Source organism: Alligator mississippiensis, chromosome 5, assembly GCF_030867095.1.
Source record: "Alligator mississippiensis isolate rAllMis1 chromosome 5, rAllMis1, whole genome shotgun sequence".
Lineage (NCBI taxonomy): Eukaryota > Metazoa > Chordata > Crocodylia > Alligatoridae > Alligator > Alligator mississippiensis.
Genome location: NC_081828.1, coordinates 24,808,706 through 24,824,797, shown reverse-complemented (window position 1 = coordinate 24,824,797; position 16,092 = coordinate 24,808,706). Strand labels below are relative to the sequence as shown.

Genomic DNA, 16,092 nt, shown 5'->3' with positions numbered 1-16,092 from the left:
TATTCTTTTCTTCGCTTTTCTGCAGGTTATTTTACAGCAATATGTTAGACTCTTCCCCGCTGTTACATTTTAATTTGTAGAATTTGATCAGCACTGGCATTAGCTCCAAGAACGGCTGGTACGATTTTAAAATGTGTTTGTTTGCCTGTGCCAAGTATGTCTTACTGGGGAGAGGAATGAGAGAGAGAGAGAGAACCTGATTCTGCTCTCACGTAAACCTGTATAAATCAGAAGTAACTCCACTGATGTTGATGGGCTCCAGTGCAGCAAGGGAGATCAGTATTGGACCTGGAGAGACTTTTGAAAAGAGCTCTGCACCTGGGCAACAAAGAGAAAATGGCACACTGTAACACTGCTAATGAAAAAGGGGAGGAAGGATCCAATGGCATCCAGCCAGAGCTCACAGCTGGACCTCCAAGGTAGGAAACACAAGCAAACTGTTATTGTTTTGTGATATCTTGTCACTCTTATAGGGAGAGGGGAAAATTCCACAAGTCTAAAGGGGAAAAAATACGTTGTTCTCATAGTGCAGAGATAATGAAGCATTTTATCCAACCTCAAATATGTTCTACGGAAGCTTCTCCTGCAAAATATATTTTTGCTGTAGTTTGTGTGTGTGCAGTAGAAGAATTTCAGATGTAAATCTCTTGTCAGCACACAATTATAACTAACCTCACTGCACTGCTGCTTGACTGACTTCTTAGTCTAAGGGGGGAAGTAAAGAAATGTTGCTTTAGGGGGCCAATACTTGCAAGTATGATGTAGCTCTCCCATCTAATCTAAGCAACAACGTAAGACCTTGGTCCTAACATGCCTGTTAGGATCCTCCATGTGCTCTTACTGCATTACAGATGGAAAAAGAAAACCCAACAATTTGGTCAGCTCAGAGATCAGTGGAAATTAATGAAAATCCCAGTATGATTACTAAATAATTATTTCCACACACTAGCAGAGCAGTCCCTTAACTGCGTACTTTTGTCTCCCTGTAGAACTTGTTTTTATGGTATATTCAGAAACTACTTGAAGTGCAATTGTTCTAAAGAATTGCAATGTATGCCTCATAATGCATCACTATTACTATGCCCCATAACGCATCGCTATTTTGTCAAATGGTTGCAGGATAATCAATACATTGTATCATCTCTCATCAAAGCTTTTAGTTTTTGCAGTAGCCTGGGAGTACCGTAAAGAACACTTTCCACAGGCTTCTCTCTTTCTCACACACACACAGAGCTGTCATGCATTCTAAAATTAAAATGCTTCACTTTTAAATTACAGGATGTCACTTCAACAAAGTCTTCCAATGTGTCTCCATTTTCATTCAGAAGAGCAGTAACGCCTTAGAAGTGTCAAAAGCAAACAAGTTGGCATTTATGGTTTTCTATATTACATAAGGAAATCATTTGTTAAAGTTGAAGCATGTTTTTATCCTTTTTACAGGAGAATATAAAGTTTGCAACGGGGGAAAAACATTCTTTTAAGTATTCCCTCAAATCGTCCCTAAGCATGTAATGACATCTTTTGGTAAACTGTATATTTTAAAAAAATGTTATATTTTACCAAAATAAAATCCTAAAATGAGTACCAGGACATTACAAAATGCTAACACAGTTGGTTAGGAATTTATCAAGCCACTTTACACATGCAACTACCCTGCCTTCTACATACAGAAAAAAGGTCCCAAGTAATTTAAACACAATTTAACATACCTTGCATGGTGAAGACCACTCCCTGTTCCCACTGAAGTCGATTGCAATACTTCTAGGAGCTCCAAAGAGAAAAGAAGTAGGTCCATAAACTGAAGGGCAATACCAATTATTAGCAAGTTTTAGCCAAATATATCAAAGAGGTAGATTCTGAGCTAGTGTTCAGATCTAAACTTTTTCCTGAGATACTGGATTCAATTCAGATTTAAAGTTTGTGCAGGAGGGATGATTTGAAGGTCTAGTGGGAATTAGGTAGAAATACATGTAAAAATATTCTACATTAGGTAAGAATAGCAGGGTATGAAAATCCAAAGAAAATAAAGTTCCAGAGAAGGATCCAAAAGAAAGCATTAAGAGGGAGTATATAGCTCCACAGCAAGGGGCAGGAACTGAAAATGACTGTAAAAGAGAGGTAAAGCTGAGTGGCAAAATCTAACAATTCCTGCAAAATAGCACAGAAACAATAATTCATTTCTGTTTTCTTAATCTTATTTTTTCTTAAGTTTTCTTAATGGATTAGAATATTCATTATAGCCAGGCAAATTGATTGTGTTATAAGAATCTGAATGCAAATATGCCTATCATAGATGGGATTTAGCCCAGATGATCAACTGGTGTGAAATGGTGTAGCTCCATTGAGTTCATTGAGTAAAATTACACTGACTTATGCCAGTCAGTCTATTGTATTTGGATGTAGTATAATACAGAGTTAATGGGTTTCATTGGGCTTCTAAGACCTTAAAAGTTGTAGCTTCTGCCAGATAGGAAAACATTCTCATTTAGGAAATGAGTGGGAAGAAGGTCAGAGAAGAAGATATGCTTGCTGACAAGGAAAAGTGAATGTGGAACTCAGAGGGAGCCAGCCACACCAGGCAAAATACTTGCTTTTCTTCAGGATCCTTTGGGAATAGGCATGTTTGGTTTTTAATGAGCTCATGCCTATGTCATCTCAGGAATTCTGCCTGCTTGTGCTAATCCACCAAGAAGGAGATTGTGAGATCATGCAACAATATCAATGAGGTATTGTATTAAAAATAAACATCACTGTGTTGAGGCCCAGAGCCATTTGAAAGATACAGAGAATACAATATGAGATGTTTCAGATCCACAGACCACATTCTGCTCCCAGTACTGAAGTCTATGAAAAATTCTTATTGATTTCAATAGTCTAACATTATGAGCACATAAACAAGTTACTGCATGATGAGCTAGGGTATGAATTTACAGTGCATCAACAACTCCACTGTGACCATGAATGTGCTGCCCGGGCTCTTACTTTATGGTAAATGTGAGGTAGCTTATCTCACTTCCCTGAGAGATGAGCTACCTTGCATTTACTTCACAGTAAGAGTGTGCACATAGATAACTACTGTGGAACAGCTGACACACTAAATTCAGAGCCTAGCACATCTTGAAAGAACTTCTGTGCCCGTACCCTATGTTACCTGGGAAAGCTGGACATCTAGCTGCACAAGGTACTGGTATAACTAACATTAGTGTAAGTTACACCGGTGTTAAAGTATCCTAGTCTTTGTCGTTTAGATCTCAGTTCTGTTTGGTTGAAAAAACAGGTTGAAAACAATCTACCCAGACAGCATAGATCAGCGGTTACCAATCTGTGGTACGTGTACCATCAGTGGTACGCAGACAACCTGTCTGTGGTGTCATGACTCAAAGGGTATGATTTTGTGTGTGCTTCGGCACTGCAGAATTATTTCCCGCCACAAGGAGCTTTCTTTGCACAGTGCAATTCTCAGTTGCATAGAGAAAACCCCGGTGCAAAGGAGTTCCCACCACCCGCATGCAAATTTGTGTCCCACTATTGGCTGTTTCTAAATTATTCCCACGTGGCGGCTAGCGATTGGCTTGCTAGCTGTATAAGAGGCTTGAGCAGTTTCCGCCCAAGTTGGAGGACTCCACAACCATCTGGAGGAGGAGGAGAACTTCACATCTCGTGAAGAACTCTGAGCGCTGTGGAGCCTAACAAACCAGCGTGTGCCTTAAGAAGGATATAGGGGCCTGATCAACCTTTAGCCTCTCCCCGTCGCTGAACGATCCCTCGACGTACCTTTCCCTGCGCGCTCGGTCCACGGAGCCTAGCAAACTTCGTGTGTGTGTATATCCAGAGCTCTTTCTGGATTTAAGAGGCTCAAGTTTTCTACGGGTCTTGTTCGAGCGAGTTTTGTAACTGCAACTTAAGCGAAGTTTTTCCTGCCTGCACCATGACCATCTACGGTGTAAGTAAAATAATCTTTAATCAACCGCTACGTGTCCATGCCTAATTCTAGTCTGCTGTGCCGAATTCCCCAACCCACGTGCCAGGGCTGCTGGCCACAGCCTGCCGCACGCCCCCGAAAGCCTCAGACCGCTCCCGGCCCGCACATGGCGACGAGGATGGGATCCAGGGAAAGCACGATGGAGCTAGAATTAGTTAAGAACTGCCCTTGGCGCAGTGGGAAACGCCAAGTAGAGAACTTCATGGAACTGGAGGCGCATATCACTTACCACCAGGCAGGCGGAACAGGTGAGAGGTTTATCAGCGGACGCCTTTTGCTGAAGGGAGAAGAGGGAGCTTCCGAAGACGGAGCCCCAAGAGAGAGGGAAGTGTATCTTCACCCCACGGCATTCGGGTGTATAATGAATAATGAGCGGGTCCTGTTTATGCCCCTCGACACTGTGTCCCTCGCCAGAGTCAATCCGGCAGGCACAGTAAACCTGACCCTCACCCGGGAGTGTGCCCGTTGCCTAAGATGTGCTCAGGAGAGTGAAGAACCGGTGCCGATCGACCAGTTTGCCCCCTTTATGGTAGCGACTAGATTCAGGGGTCGTGAGCTTCCATCTGAGCTCCGCGAAGATCTGGAGACGGAGGGACGTGCCGCAAATGAGAGGGTGGCCCCAAAATGCGACAAGGGGGGAATGCTAACTGCAACTTTTTGTACTGTAACCGATCTAATGCAAAAGAATTTAAGTTTGAGAGTGCAGATGCGTATGGCCGTTCAAGCGGTCAAAGAAGCAGCTGCGAAAGAAAATCCTGAGACACCATGCCAAGATGGCGCCGAGCAAGAGGGAGACCGTGTGGAAGAACCGGAAGAGAAGGGTGGAGCTTTGGAGGAACCCGCGAGAGTTCAGCCGGCGACCCCGCCCACCGACGCAGCGTCGCTTCCGGCGACCACACCTTCAAGCCGACAGAAGGGAGAATCGAGCGGAGGAGTGCATCCGCCCCTCCTGCCTGAAGCAATAACAGCAGCATCGACTCCCGAAGTAACAGATAAGCCTGTAGCAACAACCAGCCGAGTTGCTACTACCTATTACGCTCGCACCAGAACTGAACTACAGGATTTGTGCAGAGAATCAAGAATCCAACCTGAAGAAACTCTAGCCGTATGGTTGGGACGTTTGGTCGTGGAACTTGGGTCTGACCTGCTGAACCAGGAAGAAGCAAGCTTCTTGGCCAGACAAGCTTCGTGGAGTAGAGGACATGTCACTGACATCGACATGGTGGCGTTCAACGTTCACTGGCCTATTCCACTGCCAGCGCTTGTTGCAGGACTGATCGGTCAAAAAGCCCACGCATGGTATGACAGACGGCCAGAACATACCGGCGCAGAGCAACTCATGCTAGCGATTATCAGAGTCTCGTACTGTGCCTGGAACCCCAGAGCATGTGCACTAGGACTGACATCACTCCAGCGAATAAGACCGTGGCCTCATCGTCATCTATGAAATCCTGGAACCGTTCCAGTGACCATTCACAGCATAGATAGTTGTCTTGAGGTTTATGGATGAAAGAACATCGCTGTCCTCCGGATTCTGCTTAACCCAATGGTGAACCAGCCTGTGAGTAATTCCTTCGTCAGTTGTCACGACTGCGTATCCTAATGGAGCCAAGAATATCTAGTAATCAGGAACGTCGACACCCGACCGAGGTTCAAGGCGCAAGACATTGCGAATCCGATCTTCCATCGTTGCCACAGAGAACACCAGAGGAGCGATACATGTTTGGATTTCTCCTACAGCGTTCTGGACTCAATAAGCGGCAACTTCAGATTTTAGGGGATGCAGGCCAATGGCAACTGGCCTATGAGTTAGGTTTTCATTATCTGGAAGAGCTAGACGATGGCTCCTTGACGATTTCATCCAGTTGAGTGTGCAAGAGACTGTTGTCTGGAGTAGCAGACACCTGTATTATATGTTTTAGAAATAATAGTGTGGTTTCATGTGAATTTTGTAAATATTAGTGAACTGTTTTAAGAGAATTCTTTTCACAGATCCGGAATTCAGAGTGCGTGGCAGAGAGAAGCCCCAAGAAGGATAACATCATTGGCAGAAGTGAGGGCTTGACGCGCGACTTCGCCATGACGCCCACTGAAGCCCTGATCGTGCAGTTTTTTGTTATGAATCTGGTTATGTGTGTATGTATTTGTGCCGGCTATTATTTGATTCGATCCCTGGAGGACAAACTTCTTATGTTAGCTGATTTTGTGTTTACCCGTTTAGTTCAACGACCCGTTATAAGAGCTACTGGCGACCCGAGTGATGAGCATGTGCTATAATTCAGCTGTGCCTTCAGCAAGGGGGGATGTCATGACGCAAAGGGTATGATTTTGTGTGCGCTTCGGCACTGCAGAATTATTTCCCGCCACGAGGAGCTTTCTTTGCACGGTGCAATTCTCAGTTGCATAGAGAAAACCCCGGTGCAAAGGAGTTCCTGCCATCCGCATGCAAATTTGTGTCCCACTATTGGCTGTTTCTAAATTATTCCCACGTGGCGGCTAGCGATTGGCTTGCTAGCTGTATAAGAGGCTTGAGCAGTTTCCGCCCAAGTTGGAGGACTCCACAACCACCTGGAGGAGGAGGAGAACTTCACATCTCGTGAAGAACTCTAAGCGCTGTGGAGCCTAACAAACCCAGCATGTGCCTTAAGAAGGATATAGGGGCCTGATCAACCTCTAGCCTCTCCCCGTCGCCGTCTGATCCCTCAACGTACCCTTCCCTGCGCGCTCGGTCCACGGAGCCTAGCAAACTTTGTGTGTGTGTATCCAGAGCTCTTTCTGGGTTTAAGAGGCTCGTGTTTTCTACGGGTCTTGTTCGAGCAAGTTTTGTAACTGCAACTTAAGCGAAGTTTTTCCTGCCTGCACCGCGACCATCTACGGTGTAAGTAAAATAATCTTTAATCAACCGCTACGCGTCCGTGCCTAATTCTAGTCCGCCGGCCTGCATTCCCCGACCCACGTGCCAGGGCTGCTGGCCACAGCCCGCCGCACGCCCCCGAAAGCCTTGGACCACTCCCGGCCCGCACATGTGGTACATGTTAACAGATTTATTTTAATTACTTTATATGACAAAAAATTGCTGGTGGTACTTAAAGTTGAACTGAAGAATTTGCTGGTGATACTTAAGGTTGTATTGTTTTAAATTGGTGGTGTGCAATCTGTCAGAGTTTGGGAACTGGCATACATGAATTGGCATAGATGAATATTACATCAAATTAAAGTTTTACTTGAATCCAGACCTAGCAGAAGGAGATGCGATCCTTCCATATCCACTCTGATTTTCATGTTAATTGTGAACCATATTAGTCCAGGATGCCGTTGAATAAGTCTTGGGACCTGCGATTTGACTGGCTTATAATGATCTTGCAAAAAGAGATAATAGTTCTTTTGGGAGGCATTTTTTCCTAGCTGCAGGTGAAGTGCCCCTGACATGAAGGCAGCGTTCTATTAGGAGGCTAAACTGCCTCCAGGGCTTTATTAGAAGGAATAATATGACTTATACTGCAAAGCTGTTATTATGGCCCTTTTTTCCCATTGCTAATAAAGTTGCAGGTATTATGTTCCATTTCACACATCTCCATCCTTCTTTGCCATGTGTCCTAAGCCATGAGACTTTACATGACCTTTACTGTTTTAAACATCATGCAGTCAGACCCCCAGCAAGCATTCATCTACATAGCTCCTAGATTTATTTATTTTTTTGTTACTCTGAGAAATGTAGCAGTTATTCATCAAGCTTAAAGCATTAGAAAAATGCTTCATGTCTCTGGAAAAGGTACAAACTATGCTGAAGTGGCTAGCACATTAAATAGTTACCCTGTGGCCTGTACTGTAAACGAAGTAGCTTAGCAGGGGTTATTAAAACTTGCTGGTTTTTTTATCACAGAGCTACTAGAGCTGCTTGAATTGCATTTCTTGCTTTTCTGGCTTACAGGGAACCCATGAGGAGAATATGAACTGGGAACAATTGTATGATTGTAGCCGATTATTCACGAGCTTGCAAAAAATCAGAGCTAAAGGAAAAAATGATCAGGGGAAGAAACAAAGTGTAGCTGTGGTTTCATGTTACTCCATGAGTTTCTATATGGTTACATAGCTTTCAGCCGCAATAAAAGACCAGTTATTAATCCTGCAATTACCCAGCCTTATCGCTGCTATCCACACATGCTGACTATGGCTAGAGTTCTAGATGATATTGTTTTCATTAGTGTGACCAAAGGGAAATTTAATTAGAGATCCATCTCTCAAATGGACAAGGGAAAATACGAGGATTAAGGAATTAATCCTAATACTTAATTACATTAAGATACTTTGCAGTTCTGGATGGGGGATTACTGACACTCTAGGTAACTCTGTTCCATTGATTCTCTCTTCTGTGATTTTGTGAAAACACTATTATAGAGAAAAAAAGTTTTTCACGACATTCAAAAGCAGCATATGCTTACTGTCAGTTCTGAGTATGGAGTGGGAAAATCTAAGCAACAGCATTTGTAGTAGATCCTATCAGTTCCTGAGCATATACCATAAATTCACGTTATTGGAACAAAGCAAAATGGTCTACAGGTAACAGAAATGGCAAAATGAATTGATAGGGACACCCAAGAACTGTGACTAAATGGAATCAGGCAAGCTAAAAAGCAACATTTAAAAAATAAAATAAAGGAGGGATTGTTAGGGTTTTTCAATACAATTGTGCATAGAAATGAAAGCACAATGTTATCCAGGAGACTTACTAAATCTCTCTGATATGAATGTATTTTACTACCTAATTTATATAATTTTACTGTATATATTTTTTAATTTGTACAAAAATAAGAACCATCTGTAGAAAAACAAACCTCACCTTGTTTGTATGATTGCTTCAGTGTTGTTGTTTAGATTTCTAGGAAACAGATGCATGTTTTTCATTTGGGGAAAGCATACATCTGTTCTGCAGAATTCTCTCCAGAAATCCTAAATTTTCCAGTAGGAGCCTTTTGAATCACATGCAAAAGTAAGAAACTTTCCCCACATGACCTACTCACACATGTGGTCACATGCACAAACTCAACTAAAAGTATGAAATCTGTGTACTCAGAAAATCAAGGAGAATTTGTAAAATACTATGTATTAATTTAGTTTAGAGAAACAAAAGAGAAGTAACAACAGGCTTACATTTGTGCTGTGTGGAGGGATATCTATGCAGCTGGAAATACAGTCCCATATGGAAAAGTGGCGTACAATTGAATAGGGATGAAACCAATACAGTTCTATTGAAGTTCATGTATTGAAATTCCTCCATTTAAACCACTCAATAGAATAAGATGGTTTAAATATTTTATAGAGAGGTTATCACACTCTATTAAATTTTACAGGTCTTTTCCTTGAGGATGAAAAGTGGAACTCATTCTATATGTGTTCAGAATCTTAGTAGAACTTGAGATATACTTTAAAAATGATATAGTACATTTTCTGTCTAAGATTAATAAGTACGAGAGCTGTGATACTAATTGTGATTGGATGTGTGCGATTTACATGAACACGTGCTGAATTCAGGGTTCAAATTACTGGATTTCCTTGGGGTTGGAGGACTCTTTGTTAAGGTGTGAAACACAAATTATAAAATTGCATTGCCTGTGCAATTCTGTAGCAGAACCTCAGCACAGAAGGGATCTAGGAGCACATCAAGAATTTGTAAACATATTAACTTGCTCCTCTCTAGGGGCAAAATACTGGAGGGGAGATGAATTTTGGAAGCAAATTCTAAACAGGTGGACAGAGCAGCAGGAGGGCAGTATCAGGCATCCAGCAGGAGGGCAATACCAACCAGTCAGACAAAAATGAATCACAGGGACTGGGGATAGCTGTAAATCAAAGTTGCCAAGCTGAATATTTTTACTGCATATTCCAAATAATCAGACATGCATGGAATATAGAAATATGTTCTGGGTATTAACGGCAGGGCCAGCTCTAATGGCATGACTCTAATGGCAATTAAAATCTGCCTCATGGTAGAACTGAAGTGTAGGCAGAGTGAAGTCTACCCCTTTGCAGACTTTGCATCACCTTAGTCCATGGGCAGATCCAGGATTTTGCAAAGGGGCGTGTGGGTGCAGCAACTGATGCTGCAGGAGTGGCCCCACTCCCAGCTACCCTTTCCCCAGTGGGACAGGCAAACCACACCCCAGGAGCAGCAAGAGCAGGAACAGCTGGGGTCTTAAGTCCCTGAATCGGGTAAGAATCCCCTCAACCCCAGTTTTCAGCACCTTTCCTTCCTCTCCCTTCCCATTTACCCTGCTGCCACCGTTCCCAATGTTTCAGGCTCCCACGGTGGTGGGGGCTCTGTTGCTATACCTGCCCTGCTGCAGCTGGACTGCATGAGGAACTGGGCTCAAGCTAGGGCAGCAGCAGCAGTGGGTGGATTTCCTGTCCCTGAATCTGATTCGAGGCTGGTGGGGAACACTGGAGGGGGTAGATAGAGCAGGGAAGAGGAACCCCCCCACCTCTACTGCTTCTTTCCCCAGATGAGCCCAGCTGCCCATGCATCTCAGCTGGAGAGGGGCAGGAGCATCTCTGGAGCTCCCCCTACCCACCCCAAAGGCAGCCAGGGATATAGATGGAGAGGAACGGAGGGGGCATGCTGCTAAGCATGGTGGAGGAAGTGAGGGAGAAATTCTGACCTGATTTGGGAACTTGAAAATGTTCCCAGCTGCTGATCCCACAGTGTGGTCCAAAGACAGTGTGATCACACCACTGTACCCTCTCTGGATTTTCCCCTGCCTTAGTCCTATTTAGGCTCAAAGAGCCTTTTGTCCAAGGGCTTTGTACCACTTACCTCTCACTAAAGTTGTGAAAAAGGCTTCATGCTGCTAGGCCTCTGCATGTGAGGGATCTCACCATTCAGGTTTAAAAATGGGATTCAAGTGCTTCTTAGGCCTGGTGTTTGCTGGCTTCTGCACAACAGTAAACTTTTTCCATGGTGAATACATTTCCTTCTTTTCCTATAGCAGTGTAGTCTATTCGGCTATAGTCTAGTGTAGTGTTTGAGCTTTCACTAACACTGGCATTTTGATTGCCTTTAGTCGGTGATGTTTGTGATAATGGCAGGGCAGAATTTCCAAGGTGAAAACTTATCAGCTTGTTTCTACACTGTTTTAAGTGGCAGCAAAATTGTAGCTAGGAGGAGAATGTTATTGCTTAACAGGAGTAAATGAACAATGATGTGCTGCTCTCACTGCATATTTCATGTAGGTGTATGGAAACAGGTCCCACCTTCCACTGATGTGCACCATAACACCCCTGTCACAAACACTGTACAAGACCTCTGCACCGCAGCCGGGCAACTGGGGCAGCAACACTCAACCCCCTAAGCAGGGCCAGCTGAGCCTGAGCCTGCTGATTGGTTCCAGGGCTGCTCTTAAAGAGCTGTTGTAGCACCTAGCTCCTGAAAAGCAACAAACTGGCCATAATCTGTGTAGCTCTCATCTGTGTGATTTGGTTTCTCTGGTGCCTATCCCCATGTTCCTGCCTATGTACCTAGTCCCGTGAACTGAACTGGAAGCCTGGTTTAACCTTAGTTTGCTTCCTGACATTCACTTCTGGTAACCCCCTGGCTTGGCTCATTAACCCTGGTTTGATCTCAGCTCGTCTCCTGGCATCTACTTTTGTTAATCCCCCGGTTTGGCACGTGAACCCTGGTTTGACCTTGGCTCTCTCCCTGACCTCCACTCCTGGTAACCTCTCTGGGTCACCACGTGAACCCCAGTTTGACCTTGGCTTGCCTCCCCCAACTACGGGTGCTGGTAACAACCCCTGCCTCAGGACCTAACACCTCTGTGAAACCTGACACATTGTGCTATAGCAGGGGCGGGCAATTATTTCGGGTGGAGGGCCACTTACCGAGTTTTGGCAAGCCATCAAGGGCCACATGACAGGCAGCCAGGAGCAGATAAATATTAATTTTCTAATTTTTTTAGGCGCCCTGTGGGCCAGATAGAATGGCCTGGCAAGATGCATCCAGCCCATGGGCCCCATTTTGCCCACCCATGTGCTACAGTATGAAGTTTAACTGAAGAGGAGGGTCAGAACTGCCACATTTGTTTAGAAAGCATCAGCTAGGCTAGGTAAGAAATACAGAATTGGACCAGTGGAAATAATTAGTGACAGGTCCCAGCCTAACTCTTGAGGGCCATGGCAATGCGTATAAGACAGAGAAGGATGACATTTTAAAGACTCTTTCACTCTCTATATATAGACAGAGGTGAATCCATGTTTTGGCAAAGGGCAGTGCTGCAGGGTAGCATCCTCCAGCACCACCCTGGTGCAGGCAGACAACAACATGGGAGCACAGCAATGGGGAAGGAGTGGGTTTCCCCCGCACTGATTAGTAACCTCCAGAGCAAGCATGGAGAGCTGCTGCTGCTCTCAGTGCCCCAACTGAGCCCAGCCCCCTGTGCAGCCTAGCTGGAGTAAGCAAGAGCAGCTTTGAAGATTTCCCCCAGCTCCAAGACAACAGAGAAAGCAACTGCAGCAGGCAGGGGATGGGAACAAGGGATGGGAAAGAAAGGGGGATTTTCACATGGTTGGGGGACTTTTTTAAAGAGGTTGCAGCAGCATGCTCCAGTCTGAAAGAGAGGTGCAGTTGTGCCAACACACCCCCTCTGGATCCATACCTGGATATAGGCTACGTTTGCACTAGATAGTAAAAACACTTGCTGCAAATCAAATCTCAGGTTAAAATCTGGAGAAGCTATATCTAATAAGCATATCTGAACTGCATTCTGTTAGGATTTCATTGTCCTATGATGGACCTTGATCCTTTAAACAGTACTGTAGTAAGGGCAGTGCCAGCAGTCTACCAGCACCAGGCACCCTTGCACAGGGGGCACCTAATCAAATGGAAATAATGTAATAGTTGCACATAATGGGGTACTGTGGGCATAACCTGCACTGGGTGCCAAAATGCCTGGCCAAAGCTCTGACTTTATATAGTCACAGTAGGCTTGATTAACTTCTCCTAGATGCTAGGCAGAAGACAGGCTTGGTTGAGTTATTTGTCTTACACTGCCTTCCCAGAACAGAGCAAAGCCATGATTCCTCATTCTTTATGTACTTTAGAAGTCTATCATGTAGTTGCCAACACTCATAATCACAGCAGTTCACTTCCCCAGGCCAATGCTGCTTGGATGTTTGTAATTTAAGCTAATGTTCCTGGGCTATCTGCTGGCAATACCTTGGCCTGAGTGATGCCACCTGCTTGATTGTCCACAGCTCTCTGTTGTCCTGCCTGCTGTCACTGGCTAGGTTTTTTTCTCTCTTCTGTGGCAGCTGGCCTGTTTGTGGGCTGATTTATTACATGTGGTGCTTCCCAGCTCTGACTCTGTGACTTGGCTACACTTTACATGCTAAATCTTTCCTTCCACCAAGGTCCTACATGAAGCCTATTGAATTCCAGAGAAAGACTTTCACTGACTTCAGTGGCACTGGGTTTGAGCCTCAATCGCTAAGGCCATTTCTGATGATACAAGGATCATCCCGTGATCTTCATTTCCAGGAAACACATTGATGTTTGAATGCATTATCCCTGACCAAATCATTCCTCAAACCTTTGCCTAAATCTTGATACATTTCCCCTTTGTATAATATTTATATAAAGTACTGCTCCTCAGAATGTGTCCATAAAGATCTCAATTTTATTATGATCTCTCCCTGACATTTCCCTGTTTGTTAAATGTATTTGTTTTATGATTTTTCTTCTCTTGCAAAAATTTCAGTTTGATGGAGAATGCTTTCTTTAAAGAATTTTTTCTTCTGCATAGACATTTGAAAAAGTGTCTGGATTTTCAAAGAAGCAAAGCTTCCATTGAGACATCTAAATAAAGTGATTGGATTTCCCTTAGCATCCAAAAGCATAACAGCAGGCGTAACTGGATGCTTGATACTTTGGATAGTTTTCTACACTTCACTTAGGTGCCTGTGAAGGAATTTGACGTAATTTGAAAATCTCTTCCCAAACTGGTTCAGAGATGATACATTTTATTAGACCAACTAAGAAATTGCAAAAAAAAAAATCTTTCTTTGCAAACTTTTGGGCACATGCACCGTTCTTCAGGCTGAGGACAAATCCAAGATTGTGAACATCCTCACTGGTAGAAAATACATTTAATTTTGCACAGTGGAGTTTTGAGGCTGGCTATCTGTTCCCCTGGGTCCCTGAGAGTCCTTTGTGTGAGTTACTCCTTGATGTGCAGATAAGGCTGGCGGTGTCAGATGTCAGAAAGGAAGGGAGGCTCACAAAATCTTTCCTTCTTGTTCAGCAATGAAGTTTATATTTCCAAAATAAGCTAAAATAAGGGATCTTCCATGTTTCAGGGATGTATTTGGTAGCTGTGTTGGTCTGAAAGAAAAAGAAATGCAAAACGCTAGAACTCTTGGTTCAGAGATGATAGCTTTTATTAGACCAACTTAGAAATTGCAAAAAATTATCTTTCTTTACACGCTTTCAGGCACATGCACCCTTCTTCAGGCTGAGGTCAAATCCAAGATTGTAAAAATCCTCATAGGTAGAAAATAAATTTCATTTTGCACAGGGGAGTTTTGAGTTTGGATATCTGTTCCCCTGGGTCTGTTCCACTGAAGAAGAGTGGGTGTGCCTGAAAGTTTGCACAGAAAGATATTTTTTTATGATTTCTTAGTTGGTCTAATAAAAGGTATCACCTCTGAATCAAGAGCTCTAGAGTTTTGTATTTCTTTTTGTCTCAGACCAACACCGCTACCAAATACATCCCTCTTTCCAAACTGAGCACTTTTCCTTAGGTGGAATTTTAAAAATATTATATACATTCAGAATACTTTAGAAGGTTATTAGGAAATGTCTACAAATCTAATATTTTGTCTACCCCTTTTTGGTAGCAGTTGATTAAATTCTTCCTGCTCCTGGTAGGGGTTGTGGACCTTTGTATTATAATACTGTCTTGTGTGGAAATAATTATAACTCGAGCTGTAAATTATAATCTGAAAGCTGACCAGCATTTGAGTGCAGAGAAATGTTTACAGAGTTTTAATGTGATCAGTTGTAACTGAAGAAGTTGAGGAAGAGTAGAAATACCAATGTTAATAGGTATGGGTGTGTGTTTGCCCTCTAGTCTATTTAGAAAGAAAAAAAATAGAAAGAAAATATGAAGTCCTTTGTAACACCTACTCTGCAGTTGGTGGATGTATTCAGTCAAAGTTCTTTAGGTTAACTGCTTCATAGAAGGCTTCACTGTGGAGCAGAGTATAATGAAACTTAAATTAACATAATGAAGCTTTTTTTTTCAGTCTGTTACTTTGGTGTAATTTGTCAGGCTCCTCAGCTTATGCAGCAGAAGGGTAAAAACCCCTCTGGCCACACAGGAGTGGGTTGTACTCCCTGTGACAGCCTCTGTGTGGATTGCTCCATTGAATTTGAGGTTAGGGATTTTCCTCTGGGGGCATCGTTGCCTACTCAGCCCCCTAATATCCATGTAGAAATCTAGACAGGAATAAATATCTGCAATGGAATTAATAACTACTGAATCCTTTTCACGTTGGCTACTGGATAGTCTCAGAGAGTGCAGCAAGGACAGCTAAGTGTTCCTCTGGAGGCTTTCTTGCCAAAGGGGAGATTGAGAGAGTCCCACTTCTGAAGCTCTCTGGGCTCTGCATGGTTAGTGGGTGACCCCTCCTGCCCAGTCCACAGCTTCCAAACAGCTTCTACTGGAAAGGGCTCCTATTAAAGCTCTGAATTATTATTACTTTAAAGTTACAAATGTTCCAAAACATTTCCCCAGCAAGATCCATCCTCTCTCTCGCTCATGAAACAACAAAACCAAGTTGCCTAAGTGGATAAAGGCAAGTCAGATTTATAAATAACTAAAATGAAGCTTGAATCTTTCAAGTTCTCATTAGTAAGAAAATACATAGCCATTGATTTTACGATATATGATTTGAGCTAAGACCGGGCAGGCAATTATTTTGGGCAGAGGGCCGCTTACTGAGTTTTGGCAAGCCATTGAGGGCCTCATGACAGACAGCCAGGGGCAGATAAATATTAATTTACTAAATTTTTAGGGGCCTCGCGGGCCAGATAGAATGTCCTGGTGGGCTGCATCTGG

General features: G+C 43.5%; 1 protein-coding gene across 1 annotated transcript in view; it reads left to right on the top strand.

Moving 5' to 3' along the window:
• Positions 1-232: 232 nt before the first annotated feature.
• ADGRL4 (adhesion G protein-coupled receptor L4) overlaps positions 233-16,092 on the top strand; it is a 211,682-nt gene continuing 195,822 nt past the window's right edge. The window contains exon 1 of the mRNA XM_059727988.1: positions 233-419. The gene's annotated coding sequence lies outside the window, so the exon portion shown is untranslated. The remainder of the gene's footprint in view (positions 420-16,092) is intronic.